At 35.9% G+C, this 18,072-nt stretch overlaps 2 long non-coding RNA genes across 4 annotated transcripts; both read right to left on the bottom strand.

The window, feature by feature from the left end:
• Positions 1–1,055: 1,055 nt before the first annotated feature.
• On the bottom strand, positions 1,056–4,746 carry LOC140140846 (uncharacterized). Its single transcript, XR_011857310.1, has 3 exons — positions 4,734–4,746; positions 3,705–3,834; positions 1,056–2,409 (listed from the first exon to the last, which is right to left on the bottom strand). It is a non-coding gene; the product is annotated as an uncharacterized lncRNA (long non-coding RNA).
• A 430-nt stretch (positions 4,747–5,176) lies between these two features.
• On the bottom strand, positions 5,177–11,569 carry LOC140140845 (uncharacterized). Of its 3 annotated transcripts, none has more exons than XR_011857308.1 (4): positions 10,912–11,569; positions 8,863–9,066; positions 6,221–6,372; positions 5,177–5,267 (listed from the first exon to the last, which is right to left on the bottom strand). It is a non-coding gene; the product is annotated as an uncharacterized lncRNA (long non-coding RNA). The 3 variants fall into 3 exon arrangements; XR_011857309.1 differs by lacking the exon at positions 5,177–5,267 and adding an exon at positions 5,384–5,514; XR_011857307.1 differs by lacking the exons at positions 5,177–5,267; positions 6,221–6,372 and adding exons at positions 7,510–7,560; positions 8,276–8,429 and having other exon boundaries at positions 10,912–11,568.
• Between the last annotated feature and the right edge of the window lie 6,503 nt (positions 11,570–18,072).

Here is an 18,072-nt window from a genome sequence, read left to right as displayed (position 1 = left end):
GGCTGCCACCACTAGCAAGTCAGAAAATCCACCTTTTGTCAAGAAGCGGTCGATTACTTGACTTTTGACTTGAATCTTAAATCTTAAATTCTGCAGGAAATTCAAGACAAAATCAAAACATGGACTTTATCTCTTTTTCATAATGTCTAGGAATAAATACCAGACCCATTTGAAGAGGTAGGAGGTCATTTCAAGTTATTCTTAACTCACATGGTTTAGGAATAGAGAAAACTCCTTAACCAAGTGACATGGTGATGATTTGAAATTACCTCCACTTGATTAGGTATTTATTCCTAGCTAGGGTGCATTACATGGTTATGGGCCTGCAGACCATGACTGCATTAAAAAGCTTTAAAAGAAACCAAGTTCAAAATGTTAACAACATCAAATGCAAAAGCCACATGAGATAATAATTACAAATGAAAACACAGAATTGTTATCTTTGGTAGACTGTGATTGACAATAGCAAATGATGTTTACTGCTCTTGCTTTCATGTCCAAACCTTAAAGCCATAATACCGTATATGATTTTGGTCAAATTTCAATCCTGTTATTCTTTGTCATATATTATGAAATATTATTAGTAAGGTTTTCTGGTAATTTTAAGTCAAAAGAATGAGGTAAAATGAAAGAAATACCACTTACTATCTGAACTATGTTGTTCTGTGGGTGGTTTTAATGTCTTAATTAAGACTAATTATAAAATTGCTCTGTTTTCCTACTAGTCCAATGAAATTGGCTAAATCCAATTAGCATTACAAATATGCTGAAATATCAGGTTTGAAAAAAATTAGCCAATTCATTTTAAAAGATTGTACATTATGGCTTTAATATTAATGTAAGTTGTAGGAACTAACAAAAATATGTTCCAAACTACTTCTTCAAATATACTAAAATGCTTGAATAACAATTCTAGTTTACTATACATTTAAAGCGGGATTCAATCATGTTTCATTGTTGTTCATCACCGATTAACAATGATGCATCCGCATGGTTTACTTCGAGAGAGCAGCTTTAGATCGTAGTAAACCACACAGACGCGGCGAAATGCGAGTTGTTAATCTGTGCTGAACAATGGTGAAACATAGTTTCAACAACGAAAACAAGCTAAAGATCATTAAATTCACATGATTCTTTCACTCTGAATGTCAGCTTGTCATTGTGACTCAATCAGTTGATATTATAGCAATAAAACTGAAGAACAAAGCAGTAATGTTTAGCTGGCTGCTACCTCCATGTTACGCAAAAGTTCCAGGCATGATGAATTTTACGTGCTAATGCGTAATATGCAACCTGGCGTTCACTTATATGCTATTGGACTGTGGATTCATCACCGATTAACAACGCTTGGCTCCTGTACAAACGTAGGAAGAGTTGTTGAAGACTTGATCCAAGCACAATGATGAGAATATAATGTCAGGAAATAAAATGAAGTGGCAAGTTGCTGACAATTCTTTATTGTGATCACATTACATATAAATGGTTCACAGGTTCTAAGTTCCCTTAAGTTGTTCATAAACTTTGAAAATATTCTACAAATTATTATAGTAATCTCTCTTTATTGAGGGTAAAAAATAAATTATTGGTGGTCGGTTTTATTTTACACATGGTCCAATTCACAATGTCAAACATTGCATCAAAGTTTGGAACATTTTAATTTCACAAAGCTTGCAGAATGTATTCTACAGTATGTCAGACCTGCTGGATTGTTTGAAAGTTGAATGGACCAAAGTGCAACTTTCAATCAAAACTGCATCTTTTCTTACATGAGCCATTGTGACCAAACAATGTGTGGCCAAAAATGCTTATGATAATTAATAATTTGGTAATTTGGTAAAACAATGAGGGAACTGGTGAACCCTTTATTTCAAAATCTTTCATTTTCATGAACGTCAACTATAATCATCATCGATTACACTCAACTTGGCATCCCAGCCAATGACAACTCTCTTGGCAGTTAGGTCAGAGGTCAAAATGCTTTTGTCATCTGCTTTGATCCAATCAAAACTTGATTTGACTTGATTTGCTTCTTTTGGGGAGTCTTGTTAGATGTTCAAACCACTTTGGTCTCTTGCTTTGTTTATTTCACTCCATTTGCTGCCATGGCCAGTCTCTTTCTCCTCTTTATATCATCTGATGTGTCCAGATAAGTGCCTAAATATTTGCATTTTTCCCATGCAGTCTTACCATTCCTTTTTATTTTGTGTTGTTCAACCTTGTGCACCGACTCAGACAACTCGTACAATGACTAACTTTAGAGTTTCTCAGCACTTCAGAACTTTTCACTTTCCACTTTTTGCAATGATGAAGGTCAGGTGAAGGCACCTTATGCATGATAGAAAAAACAGAGAAGTTTGCAGAAAATTGCCAACTATATACAATGTAGATCACCCTATACGCCAGGCATCTCTGAAATAAAACACATTTTAAAAGCTTAGTCAAATTTTTATTTTAAAAAGTCAGATCCAGTTCATATTTGTATAAGGATTAATAATCAAGACCATATATTTTCTGTTTCTAGCCTTTTCTAATGTATTTCTTTAAGAATCTTGCCACTTTTTCATTTTTAAAATTCTTGTTTGCTTGAAAGGTATCAAGAGATGCACTCTGCAGACATCAACAATTTTTATTTTGTATCATATATCATAAATTTGGATCCTTGTACTAGTTGCTATAATAACTGTTTTGTTTCCATTTCAAAACTATTTTGACTTTGCAAACAGCTAATTAACATGGTATCATTTTCAGTATTTTTTGCTATCTACTGCTGATAGCAATGACAAATTACACATCACTAGCTTGATGCATTACTGCATTTTTTCGCTTTATTTACAAATGTTTTTCTTATGTATTGAATAATACAAAGTAATTTTAAAATATTGCTTGGATTTGAAAAACAACTGCATGATTCTTGTGGGTTTTGTTTTTCATTTATTGAATTTGAAGGGACTGGGGAAGACATTGTGTTTCACTTTAATTTATAAATTATCACTTGCCTCATTAACTGATTTGTTGGATATTTCAACAAATTAAAAATGTATTCAGTGTTCTGATTTTAGTTTGGATGGAATGATTTAGAATTGATATATTTTACTCCATCAACGCTAAACTGAATATATTAAGCAAGTTTATGCATGTACTATGTATTAGGTATAGTTTGCATGTTAGTCACTTGGAAAGCAACCTTTATCCAAATCCAGGTCGATCCTTCATGTAATTATTTCGTGTAAACTAATCCTAACCCTAATCCTAACCCAAACCCTAATCCTAAACTAACCCTAACCCTAATTTCGTGTATAATTACATGAAGGAGTAACCCAAATCCACACCACCCCTGTTAGAATTTGCAAATATCTTCCACAGGGATATCAATTTCAAATGGAATGAACACATTCAGCAGCAGCTCCATTTGGATTTCATACACCCTCTGAGAAAGATTTAACCTTAATCTTCCACTGAAGGAGGATGAGTTTCAAATAGAGCTGCTAATGTACATGTTTCTGGCATTTGAAATTCATAACCCCCTTGTGGTAGATATTTCCAAAATCTTCCACAGGGGTAGTGTGGATATTGAATGGAATATATGGCCTAATACATAGATAATGCCTTGATTAACTTTGACAAGAAAAATAGGAAAGAATCTTGTAGATTCTAAGCCTAAAAAGCCTGAATTGAAAAAGTTGCAAAAACTACATGTATCTCACCAGGAATTCCACAGATCATTCTAACAAAATGATCAAGGTTAATGGATACCGTCTAACAGAAAGATGCCAATGTTGCAGTTGGTGCAGTTCTTTGACCCAGAACCCATGGAATTTCCCAGGTAGAAGAATGCTGCAAGGCAAAAAATTACAAAGCTTGTCAGTAGCCATAGTAGAAGTACATTTAATACAAGACAGGCTGATGATTCCAATATAATTATGTGGTGTTGTTGCCACTGAGTATGTAAATATGTAAACATTCCAAAGTTTGCTAGAGGTGCATGGTTTTCTCCATATTTCTCCATGGATGAGGAAGCTATGTGCAAAACTTGCTATTCGTTCACCACGAAATTTTCCTTTCCCCGCACAATTTAATTTCACAAATTTGAGGTTTTCCATGCAATTCTCTATGAAATGTTAATGAAAACGGTCCTTTTTTGAAGCGTCACAGCCATGCCAATCATTTGCTAATTCTTATAGTTTTGCATATTAATGAATCATCATGCCAAAATAATGTTTGTCTTCACATGTATGAAGAAACTTTGATCTGTTGGAACAGCACACAAGTGCATTTAATACTAGTTGGGGATGTACAGTAGGGGTGAAAATAGTGATTCTGTATGCAACCTTGTCAAATGTAGGGACACTCCAAATAGAGGGCTTTTTCAAAATGGCCACCAAAATGCCTAAAAAATTGCCACAAATTGTGTGATTTAGGTATCATAATGTTAAAAGAATATACTACGTTGACATGTTTTTTCTTCTTCCTGTGTGTTTCATGTGTGTTTTATGTGTAAAAGCTCCACACAATTTGCTATTTTTTTCTACACAAATTATTTGTCCATGAACACAATGCCACAAATATGATCAACAAACCTCTACACTCACTGACTGGTTCAAGCGTGTAATCGTGAACCATGATCAGTGGTAGACTTCACTTTGTTGAAAGTGAAAGCATGCAATGGGCTATTCCATTTAAAATCAAACCTCCTGTGAAAGATTTTGGAAATATCTTCCACTTAACTTACTTACTTGACTTATTTCGGTGGTGTCCTCAAACTTTTTGTTCTCCATTGCTATCCTGAAGTCTGCTGCTTCCAATCGATGATCATTCAGAATGTCTACATAAGTTATAGTGGGTCTTCCAGATTTCCGCCTCCCATGCTAGGGTATCCAATGAACCATTTTTGATGGGGGCTCCTCACTTCTACTGATCTTGTGGCTTAATTTTGGAAGATCTCCATAAGGTCTGCATTTGATATGTTACTTGCAGGTATTTGAAATCATCGACCCCTCTAGTACTATACCGTCATTTGTTGTGATGCTTTCTCTCTTGTTATTGTAAGACATGAACTTTGTTTTACTTCCATTCATCTTCAGGCCCACTATTGCAGCTGAAGTCTCAACTCTGTGAAGCAGTTCTTGTTGTTTTCCTCAGACAACAGTGCAATGTCTCAAAGTCTGTCACCACCACCTCTCCTGCTTCACCTCTTTTCCAGGTGGAATCCTAGCTCCTCTTCGCTTCCATCAATAGCCATTCTCAGTTTCCACATGTACCTCCACAGTCTACATAGAAAAGAACATTAAAATTCATTTAAGACCTGCTGCTCATTTTTTTTTTAAAGCAATTATCAAAAGTTTTACCATTTGAATATATCTTTTCATTCAACTTTTAAAATCTCATTAGATTTATTGGAATGACATGGTTCAACATCAGGCATGCAACCCAACCAAAGTCATATCAAATCAAAGGCATATCTGTATACTTCCCCTTAAACTGTTAAGCCTCCCAGCACTTTAAAGCATACACTTTCTGCAAGATAAGGGTCAGGAGAATCTAAATTTAATCTAAACAAATAACAAATAAAAATTGCAAAAGCAGCATCTAATTAAGAAAAATGGCCTATGATGAAAACACAAATATTTATATGTGAATACAGATTAAACATTGAGTTATATTATTACATAGTACAGTTTTGAATGCTACCAGACTCTAGAACAGATGATGGGAGGTTATTCCACTCTGATATGGTATTTAGAAAGAAACTGTATTTGTACACATTTGATGATACTCTCATGGACCGGAACTTCAGGGGATGATATTGTCTAAAAGTTAGTTTAGACATCTGATGCATAGAAAACCCAGAGTCCTATAAGATTTCATAGATAAAATGCCGACTAGATCACCCTTTGGAAAGCTCAGTCAAAGCCAGATCCTACTCATTTTTGATACAATCCAATGGGCCCTAAACATTAAGCAAATTGTTACTACTAAAAATTAAGCAATTCTTTGTTTTTAAGCCTTTTCAAATGTATTTCTTGAATTTAAAGTTTCCCATTTTAAATTTTGTGTGGAAAGTCATCAGGAGATTCCTATTTACAGATACACACCCTTGTGTTTGTTCATCTTCAAATTGACTGAAATACTTTGAATCAAAACACAATCACAGAAAGATTAGTAATATTTCTGCAAGCATTTTTGGTCTGCAAAATTTAAGACAAATGATTATGCTTTTTACCTCATCCGGTTTTGTCCATTTATATAGTAAAGAGAGAGCAGTGGGACTATCATGCTCCTTAGGTCATCAGTCTTCTTGAACACTGTTGAGGTGTGTAGCAAACTCCTTTATTTTGATGCCTTAGCAAAGGTGTGGAAAGATGCCTGTAGGCCCTAAATGAAAAAAAAAAAAAAAAAAAGCAATATTAAACAATGTATTCTTTTTATCAGTATTTATTTATACCTACCATGCTGGCACAGATAGTTTTGATAAACAAAGCAAGAAATGGGAAAAAATAGTGCAAGAGGAAGGAGAGAAGGCCACTCCCCAAAACAATTTTGTACAATTTTACTCTTAGCCCTTACTTTGAGAAAGGAAATTGGAATTCAATCTCAAGCCCACATGCAAAGGCTGTTGTTATACCCCCTATGGGCCTGCCAGAAACCCTCTCAGCCTGCCTAAAGATCCCCAATTTTAACGACCCATGGCTCATAATTATTGCACATGTAAAGAACATGCATCATTGGCTTAGTTATGAATACACATTAAAAAACTTGTTTTCTTCAATATGAAAGGTCAAAATTTTCAATTGATCGTCGGCTGTTCCTCACATCTACATACACTTAAGAATATATCATTACATTTATAAACTTTACTTCGAGGACTGTTATATATCAAAAATGTGAAAAATATCAAATTTTTATAATTATATCGTGAATTTCAAAAAAAAGACAATTATTTGATATCAGAAAGACATTCTTCGTATTTAGAATGCAATTCGATATGTCTGATGTGCTCATGTCCCACAAAAATACTGTCGAAACGCTCATTCCAGATCCCTTAACTTACTTACTTGACTTATTTCGAGTGGTGTCCTCAAACTTTTTCTCCATTGCTATCCTGAAGTCTGCTGCTTCCAATCAAGCGTCATCATTCAGAATGTCTACAAAGGGTATAGTGGGTCTTCCAGGTTTCTGCCTCCCATGCTTGGGTATCCAATGAACCATTTTTAATGCAGGCTCCTCACTTCTACTGATCTTGTGGCTTATTTTTGGAAGATCTCCTAGGTATTTGAAATCATCGTCTACTACACCATCATTTCTTGTGATGCTTTCTCTCTTGTTATTGTAAGACATGAACTTTGTTTTACTTCCATTCATCTTCAGGCCCACTATTGCAGCTGAAGTCTCAACTCTGTGAAGCAGTTCTTGTTGTTTTCCTCAGACAACAGTGCAATGTCGTCAGCAAAATCAAAGTCTGTCACCACCACCGGTACAAGTCTCCTGTTTTTCCATGGAATCCAGCTCCTCTTCGATCAATAGCCATTCTCATTGCAAAGTTTCCACATTTACCTCCACAGTCTACATAGAAAAGAACATTAAAATTCATTTAAGACCTGCTGCTCTTTTTTGACAAAACGCAATTGTCAAAAGTTTTACCATTTGAATACATCTTTTCATTCAACTTTTAAAATCTCATTAGATTTATTGGAATGACATGGTTCAACATCAGGCATGCAACCCAACCAAAGTCATATCAAATCAAAGGCACATTTGTATACTTCCCCATAAACTGTTAAGCCTCCCAGCACTTTAAAGCATACACTTTCGACATCAAATTAAGAAAAATGGCCTATGATGAAAACACAAATATTTATATGTGAATAAAGATTAAACATTAAGTTACATTACATTATTGCAGTTTTGAAGTATTGAATGCTACCAGACTCCAGAACAGATGATGGGAGATTATTCCACTCTGATATGGTATTTAGAAAGAAACTGTATTTGTACACATTTGATGATACTCTCATGGACTGGAATTTCAGAGGATGATATTGTCTAGAAGTTAGTTTCTTGAAATGTATTTCTTGAATTTAAAGTTTCCCATTTTAAAGTTTTATCTGAAAAGTCATATCAGGAGATTCCTTTTTACAGATACACACCCTTGTGTTTGTTCATCTTCAAATTGACTGAAATACTTTGAATCAAAATACAATCAAAGAAAGATTAGTAATATTTCTGCAAGCATTTTTGGTCTGCAAAATTTAAGACAATTAATGATTATGCTTTTTACCTCATCCGGTTTTGTCCATTTATATAGTAAAGAGAGAGCAGTGGGACTATCATGCTCCTTTAGGTCATCAGTCTTCTTGAACACTGTTGAGATGTGTAGCAAACTCCTTTATTTTGATGCCTTAGCAATAGGTGTGGAAAGATGCCTATAGGCCCTAAATGAAAGATTGAAAAGAAAAAAGCAATATTAAACAATGTATTCTTTTATCAGTATATTTCTACCTACCATGCTGGCCCAGATAGCTTTGATAAACAAAGCAAGAAATAGACAAAAAATAGTGCAAGAGGAAGGACAGAAGGCCACTCCCGAACACAATTTTGTACAATTTTACTCTTACCCCTTACTTTGTGAGAAAGGAAATTGGAATTCCAATCTCAAGCCCAGATGCAAAGACTGTTATGTTATAACCACTATAGGCATGACAGAAAACCCTCTCAGCCTGCCTAAAGATCCCCCAATTTTAACGACCCATGGCTCATAATTATTGCACACATAAAGAACATGCATCATTGGCTTAGTTATGAGTACACAATTAAACAACTTGTTTGTTTTCAACAACAACATCTTCTATGAACATTTTTGTATACCTTAAAGTCAATCGCCTTTAGTGTATCTATTGGTTAACTGCATGTAGAGTGCTATAGCAAAAACACGCATTGGCCACAGTTGTTGAATGCTGTGTTGTTCACTGCTGCATCATACTCTGCCATATCAAGCCAGTCATCTTTGTCATCTTTTTATGGATTGTCATCTTCATCAATACTGGGATTGCCTGCCTGAGGAAATTAAACCTGTAATTTCAAATAATTCAAAGTGTATTAATAATTTTAATCTAACTAGCCATGACAAATGAAACGAAGTATTACAGGAAATTTGGAAGTAATGCATCATATAATTTTGCTTTTTCTATTGTAAAGATTAGTTAGTATTTAATACTAAGCAAGCTCGGTCCCTGTGTGTGATTGTGATTTACTATATCCAAACATATTAAGTACATTTAATTATACATAACCACCTTAAATGCTGCTTTCATGTTACACAGTGTAACATCAGGGGTGTTCAGAAATAAATTTTGCTGGTATGGCCCGATTTACCTTTTGCTGGCACCTGTGCATGGCAACATAATTGCCACCCTGGCTAATTGGATTTAAGACATCCCTTCCCACAACTGTAACCCAAGTTTTTTCCAAGCTGTCCCACTACCAGGAAAAAAGCACACGAAAATTTGAAAAAGTGTGTGCGTAGTGCACGAAAGTTTGCTATTTCAATGTTAAAATTTGGAGATGAACCAGACTCACCGAGTCAGTGATCAAAATTTCCAAATCGTCCACTGATCTGCTACTAATAAAAAGAACATTAACAGGACAAATGTGCATGAAACGCGCGAAAAAATTGCAATTTTAAATGCTGAAATCGTGCCAAAGGAAAATGCATAGGCGTTTTACAACTTTGGTTACTTTTGTCCCGTTATTTTGATCCAGCTAAGGAGGTTTTTTCAGGCATGAGAGGAGTTGCCCTAGCACTCATAATGATTAAGGCTTACATATAGAAAGGATGGAATTATAATATTTTTAAGATTCATGTTTAAGTTTGAGATGAAAAAAAAAGGAATTTCCAATGGGACGTCTCACAGATCTACTGACAGAATGGCTTTACCAAGATAAATGCACTTTGCAGCAATTTGGCATTTGAAAACCCTAACACTTTTGATAAGTTAAAGAAGATATGAAAAAGGAGAGAAGATGAACAAAGAAGTCACTTGGCACCCCGGGGATTCGAACTTTTGACCCCCCCTTGCATGCCAACCACATGATTACGGACAGGTAGCTACAGAGGTTATCACTGCATGGGCAGCAATTCTGTGAGCATATAACACTTAGGGTGATTGTGTCATCGCAGACCCTGGATTCATGAATGCGCAGCATTTTTCATTGTGGTATTTTGTGGGTTTTTTTGTGTTGGGGTTTATGGACCAAAATGCAGTTCATTTTGGTCTAAAATAGGAAAATGATCATAAAATTTGTCAGAACAGTTCTATCAATACAGAGTAGGAGAGGACACTGACACATGCAGTGCCGGATTTACCTTTTTGGGGCCTTAAGCCAGGCCAAAATTGGAGGCCCCAATCTCCATGTGAGGAAGGCATATGTATTCAAGTAGCCAGGTTTTTTTTAAAGGTAAGGGTGCATACTTTTAGAGGCCTAAGATCAATAGTGCCAGAGACAAGCATATTTTATTCCTATTTGAGACATTTGCATGTGAAGTACACAGAAAATTTTATATTTCAGACAATTTAAGCTAAAAATAAAGGTAAAAAAAACTTTCTTTGTCCACATCAGCTCAACGCGCCTGGCCAACATCATTGTAGGCCAACAATATAGCGCCCAAATTACAAACTTATTGTAGTTTTATCCCTCGCTCTCATGGTGATGTGAGAGACACTCATACTCTAACCCCTTGTACCACACCCCCTCCCTCCTCCCTTCTCTCTTCCTTTCTCTTTTCCTTTTTCGAGATCGCCAGGGGGTGTCAAGAACACTTTTCATACCTTTTTATATACCCTTTGTATATATAACCCAACATAACAGATGTTTTGTGAACAATGTCGAAACCGGTGTTTTCTAGGTATGTCTTACCTCAGTTTCTTTTTGTTATTTGTCTTGACCTCCTCTTCAATCTTGATCATCTTTTGAACAAGCAACAGTGATGTACATATATAGCAGGTTTACCAGAGCTTGAAAAAGGCATGGAAGTATTGGTTCTCTACAATAGTGAAAGGCTGTATCCACTGATGAGGTTCAGGAGGGACTCTCTCTTCTATTACTACTTCTAGTTATGGTATGTGTTGGGTCATTCATGATTTCTGTTATCATATTTCTGCCACACGAAGGAGTCCAGCACCAGCAGTTGTATTTTGTTGATATTCAGTGTAACTGCAAAAATCAAAAATAATGGTTGAATTAGTTGAATGAATGGATACTTTTAATCATGTGACTTCACAAGGGTTACAAGAAGACAAGTTGAGTGGATCCAGTGTTAATAATATCCTTCACATATTTAATGAATATGGAGTGTTTGATATGACAATGTAGTGACACAGAAGCTAGCTCACAGATTGTCATCTGGAATCTTAGTTTAGACCCAGATACCAGGTTATTCAAGTTCTCTAACCCGATATAAGACACACACACCTACCCCCCCACCCCCACACACATCTAGACCCAAATGCCAAGAGCAAAATTGTACAGATTTGTTGTGAATGGACATTATTTTCCTCGCTCTTTTCCTTTTCTTTTCATGCTTGACAGCTTGGTTTGAGCAATAGCCTGTTTCCATAAGGACCAAAGCATGTGTTCATCCAGACTGACTGGTTAAACAAACAAACAAATAAAACAAACAAACAAATATCGCACCCTCTAGTTAATTGTGACCAGATGTAAACAAGATTTTGAGCCGAACAAGTGAGGTAAAAAGCATAAAAAAGTGGAATTTACTACTAGCGCCCATGCATGTTACTCCCACTGTTGTAATACGATACAATCCTCTGGGTGTGTTTATGTGTATCCCGCACGCCGTGTACGTACTGTGCATACATGTTTGACTAATATTGCCATTGTAATAATAAAACACCGGTTCCATCGTTTTATTCAAAATCTCGGATTTTGACAAAACTACAGCACCTAAAAGTCTTGATTTTTGTAGAGTATCTTTATTGACTAAAGTAGATTACAATCGTGCAAAAACGGAATTGTTATAATATGGCTTTAACATAAATTGAAACAGAAAACATCTGTACCAACTGGTTTTTGTTTTGTGACGGTAAATTTTGTATGTTTAGATCAAGTCACAATCGTAAGCCCGAAAACCACTTCAAGGTAGATGCATAGTCCAGCTGCAAGTTGTTCTTTTATAAGGTTACATCAGGAAATCCAAATTAATCAATTTTCATTCAAATTGATGTTAAATTCTTTCTCAACATTCCTGATTTAACAAAATTTTGAATTTTGACCCCTGTATTATCTTAAATATCCCACGGGTGATAATAGTTGTGCCTCATACTCCAGTCCCAAATGTGCAAAAGACTTCCCCTTACCCTAACTTGCATATTTGGTTTTATTGTACATGGTGGTTCCGATTCATTCTGCATCACCCGTAGAACAATAATCAGCAAAAGAAAATGTTTCATAAAACTGGCATAACCATCATATATGCCTTTCTTTGCAGCTGGACTACTGAGTCGGGAACACTTAACGGATACAAGACGAATGTTGAGGGCCTCGTTCCTCAAGACAAGACACCCCATGGCCATTGGCCCAGCTTACAAAGGCTCAAGAGGGCCGCGCACGTTAGAGAACACGCTGTGCATCTGTTTATGTTCTCGCCCCACACCATAGCGGGTAACCAAGTGGCACAGTCCCCTCGGAGGTGACATAGACGAAGGACATCATGTAAACCAATCCCTCGCTGGCACTATGACATTCAATAGAGGCATCGTACTCTACGGCATCTTCCCAGACAAACGATACAAACGCTAACATATATTGTATAGGAGGGATGCACGTACCATAGCAATGTACTAATTTTGAATTTGCTTATTTTTTTTTACTTTTACAGTATTTTCTAAATTTGGGTACATATTGACAGCTAACAGCCTTGCTTCAACTAGAATTCCTAAACCAAAATCAATATAATTGAATACCTAAGTGGAAGAAGGGCCCAACTTCATCAAAACTGTTTTTGAGATATTAAGAAAAAACTTAAATATTTGTAAAAGTTTTATAGACAGAATGTTTTCATCTTCAAGGGACTTTTAATACATGAACATGCAATATTACATACATTCAAAATTATATACGTTTCCATGGCAATGTACAGTTCTTAATACGAGCTGAAGTTGGGCCCTTCTTCCACTAATATATTATAGGTGCGAGTTCCGTAAGCAGATGTGTTATAAATAGCTAAGAGGCGTTTGATAATCATCCATTACTTGCACAAGTAGAAGCATGAAAATATGTTAGCAAGAAAGTTTATTGTAGAGAAAAGTAGATTTCTTGGATGAACAAAATTCCTCTTTAACCCAATATTTGTGGAAGATGGGCCAAACTCCATGGAGTTGGGCCTTTCTTCCATGAAAACCATGATTAAGTGTATGTGGAAGACTATTTAGAGAGTGGATTTTGGTTCATCTTTCACACACAAGAAAGAACAGTTTGCAGGCAATAAAATGCTGGGTCTAACTCATTTTTGTAAAAAAATTGAATTAGGCCCTTCTTCAATTCAGGTATTGTGCCCAACCTCAAAATGTCCGAAACCTTATTGTGCATGTACTATGATAGTTGTCGCGCAAATAAAATGCAGTTCCTAAAGTTTTATTATTGATTTTGTGTTATCATCAATCAAGTCAGCATCCTCAACACCATCCCCAAGAGTCATATCACCTTCATCATCACCCTGCCAAAATATTCTGTCATCTTGTTCCAACTTTGCCAATCTATCTGTGAGAGATCCTTATAAAGTCTCCATCAAGAGTCAGTAAGATTAATCGAGACAATAGGATATGTTGTTGAAACTGGTATAGAAGAGTCTTGTATCACAGACAGGAAACTCAGAGACTAACCCAACCTGTCCAAGCCATGTGTAGGAGAATAACATCAGCTGAAATGAGCTACAGGGAACCATGCTCACCCAAGTCAGGAATCTCTTGCGCCGATGCGCTTGCAGTGCACGCTTATGCACTTGCAGTGCACAGATGCCCTTGGCTCGCACCAAGCACTTGCCCCTCACAAATCAAGCCAAACTGAGCTTCTGACAAAGGCTAGGTAAGGGTATGGTAGGGGTACCTGATCAGGATGCTGGAATCTAGTGGGTAGTCCCACATTTGAGACCTACATTTACAGGAATGTTGCTACCGGGGGGGGGGGGTGGTCTCAACTTTGGTTTAGGTAGGGATGAGCCGCTGATACTTCAAAAAGTACCCGACCGTAAACCAAAGGACTAGAAATTCTACCAATTTTTTTATAAATTTTTGCAAATTTGTGTAAGGAAAAATTTGCACTTTTTTGACAAAATTTTGAAGAAAAAAACACCCTTTCAAATTTTCATGAAATTATGGCCATCAATAAACCAAAATGGCTGAAAATCCACCGAAGTCTAAATGGCTGAAAATGTACCCCGAATCTGCCGTACATCCCCATACCCTCATTTCCAAAAAGACCCTCCCCCTTGGTTTTTGCTGTCCAAATGGGTCATGTTTTTCATAGCAAAATGACTAGGTGACAAAATAAAAAATTCTACGCCGGGCAGTCGGACTTAATGACCAAGTACTGCGCCGGGCAGCCGGACTTGATGACCAATGAAGATGGTGGGATCTAGAGGGTGCCTATACACTTGGGGAAAACATATATAGGGATGTGCTATCCAAATAGGTTTATTTGCCAAAACCTTGCTTGACATGGATCAGGCCCGTACGCAGGATTTTTTTGGGGGGAGGGGTGCTGATTTTGAAAAAGCGTACTTTTCCCAAGGGGGCGATTTTGTGAAAAGTGGACTTTCTTTCCAAAATATGGACCTTTTTTGATATGAAAACCATAAAAAAACCCTGATTTACATGTAATCTGTAATTTATATAGGCCTCTTGTCAATATATACATGTATTTGAATGGGGCTTCAACTTTGTCAATACTGCCGTCTCTTCATTTTTTGTCAAATTTTTCATTTCAAAAATACCAAATGACAATTTGAATGACTTATCCTTTACTTTTAAGCAATTTATTATCAATTTTGATTTTTTTTATACTTGCGCAGCTGGGATCACTGAATGGTTCTTTAATCATAAACCATTCACTTGACCCTGGCAGACCAGGGTAGAGTTAGGAACGTTCCAATGAGTCCATTCTAATAGCACCTAACTTATACACAAGATTGACCACAATAATATGATTGAATTCCTGATGCAGAAAAATACACTGAATCAATTCTGAAGAAATTGTGTTAATCGTATAGGGCCAACACACTAGCTACTAAAAACTTTTTCTTTCATTTTTTTATTGGATTTTGGTCTAATTGTAGCTGAGAGTTTATATTTTCTGATATTTATTTTTTTTCTGAGGAAATGGTGTTCATTGTCAGATATACACCCTATATGCATATTTTTGATTGGTAAAATTGGAAAACTTATGCATGTGAATAAGTAACTAAAATTTACTCCAGTCGGCATTATTTAATTACCAATTTTACGATTAAGGGGATACTACACCCCTGGCCGATTTTGTGCCTATTTTTGCATTTTTCTCAAAAATTATAGCGCATTGGTGACAAGTAAGATATGTATATGATAGGGGCAAGGACAACAACTACTGCATTGAAAATTCAGCAACTCAAGGAAAGTAGTTCTAATTTGCAATTCAAGTTGCATAATTCCACAACTTTGTGCTGGAAAAACTGGCATAAAGAGACAATGCCCATGATTTTGTTTCAAATGGATACCGATAGTTGTTAGTTTACATCTTAGCTTTACATTAAGTGGCAAATTTAATATCCCAGATTACTGAACTCACACAGGTTGCCAAAAACATTTTAGAGAAGAATATACTGCTCCTGTGTGTATCATTCAGCAACGCCAAATTTGCATATGCAAATTAGGAAATATGGTGGTTTGGAAAAGCTTCTCCTACCTTAATCATTCACTTACCAAAACTAGTTTACCATTATACTATTCAACCTGTGCTGTTAATATACATGTTCTGCTGCTATACATTAAAAACAAATTTGCACAAAGGCATTTTGCATCATTCCACAAAGCTTGCCCTAGAAGCTTAATTCATTTACACAAAACCCGCAAGAATAAAGCCCATAAAATTGAAATCTTGAATTATATATTTGAAACATGATTTAAAATAACATATATTTTGATTTCAATCAATCTACACTTTAAAAGTTGAATAACAAGTAATTTAATAACAAATAAATATAAAAAATATATTTAAATGCTGAAAGAATCCATGTGTTTTGTTTCTTTGTTACTTTTTAAACGTCTTTCTGACTGTCTGCTTCTTCTTGCATTATGTACAAGATACACCAAAGTGCAGTTGCACTGGGTTGCAGAATTGTACAGATAAAAAATATCTGCCAGAGATCGCTACGTGGACATTTCTGCAATGACCCCTGAGGTATGTGCATCTAACCATGGTGGGGTGGGGTGCAGCACTTAAATATACCTCCACTCCCCTTGCGTGACAGGTAGTACTGGGTTACGTTGTACCAGTAGCAATTTCTTGACCTGACCGATCTTGATCGACTGTGATTCTACCTGGGTCTGTTAATTATTTTGAGCAACATTGGGGCCTATGTGTTTTAATTGTATTTGGGAAATAAATAAACATAATAAAGGTATGGCCATTTACTGCTACATGCCAAAGGCTACATGCTAGTGAATTCATCTCCCAACTAGGGCAGGAAATGTCAATATCCCTGCACTTAGTAACCCCTCAAAACTTTGTATCATTCCACAAAGCTTGCCCTAGAAGCTCAATTTATTTAAACATAACTGAGAGAATTGAGCTCATAAATTTGAAATCTTGAATTATATATTTGAAACATGATTTAAAATAACATATATTTTGATTTCAATCAATCTACACTTTAAAAGTTGAATAACAAGTAATTAAATAACAAATAAATAAAAATATATTTAAATGCTGAAAGAATCCATGTGTTTTGTTTCTTTGTTGCTTTTTAAATGTCTTTCTTGCTGTCTGCTTCTTCTTCTTGCGTTATGTACAAGATACACCAAAGTGCAGTTGCACTGGGTTGCAGAATTGTACAGATAAAAATGATCTGCCAGAGATCGCTATGTGGAGGTTTCTGCAATGACCCCTGAGGTATGTGCATCTAACCATGGTGGTATGGGGTGCAGCACATAAATATACCCCACTCCCTTGCGTGACAGGTAGTACTGGGTTACGTCGTACCAGTAGCAATTTCTTGACCTGACCGATCTCGATCGACTGTGATTCTACCTGGGTCTGTTAATTATTTTGAGCAACATTGGGGCCTATGTGTTTTAATTATATTTGGGAAATAAATAAACATAAAAGGTTTGGCCATTTACTGCTACATGCCAGAGGCTACATGCTAGTGAATTCATCTCCCAACTTGGGCAGGAAATGTCAATATCCCTGCACTTAGTAACCCCTCAAAACTTTGTGAAAAAACTTGACATGTGTTTCGTTTTAGATACCTTGAACAAAAATGTGGCAATTGCGGTAAAACCACAACAGGAAGGTAGTGCATTTTCAATTTTTTGCTTTTCATATTAAAACGCTGGAGCAATTCAACTGAAAGCATAAACAATCGGACCACGCCCGGGATCAGGCCTCTTTCAATGAATGCTTATTAATGTTATTTAACATGTTCTGAGTATAAGTACTTCGAGTTAATAACTTTTATACAGAGCTATAAATACAACTCAAAGCATGAAGAAATCAAACCATGCCCATCTAAATTGATTAGGTTTTTAAATGTTCAAAAGTAAATTGTATACAATGAATACTTATTAATATGATCTGAGTATATAAGTGCTTCACCTCCAAACAAGAACAGTTATCACAGACTGGATGTTTTTGAAATGAGTTTCTCTTTTTCAAGGTTTCTTCAATAACAGCTGTGGCATACATGTATATCATTAACAATAACCATGTATTCCCAAGCTGGTTAAAATTGCTTATTTTGAATTATCTTTTAGGTATTGAATTAAAAATTTAAAGCAAACATTGCTGAACATTAATGAAATTTTTTGG

The sequence above is a fragment of the Amphiura filiformis genome, chromosome 19 (assembly GCF_039555335.1).
Source record: "Amphiura filiformis chromosome 19, Afil_fr2py, whole genome shotgun sequence".
Lineage (NCBI taxonomy): Eukaryota > Metazoa > Echinodermata > Ophiuroidea > Amphilepidida > Amphiuridae > Amphiura > Amphiura filiformis.
This window is presented reverse-complemented; position numbering and strand designations above follow the sequence as displayed.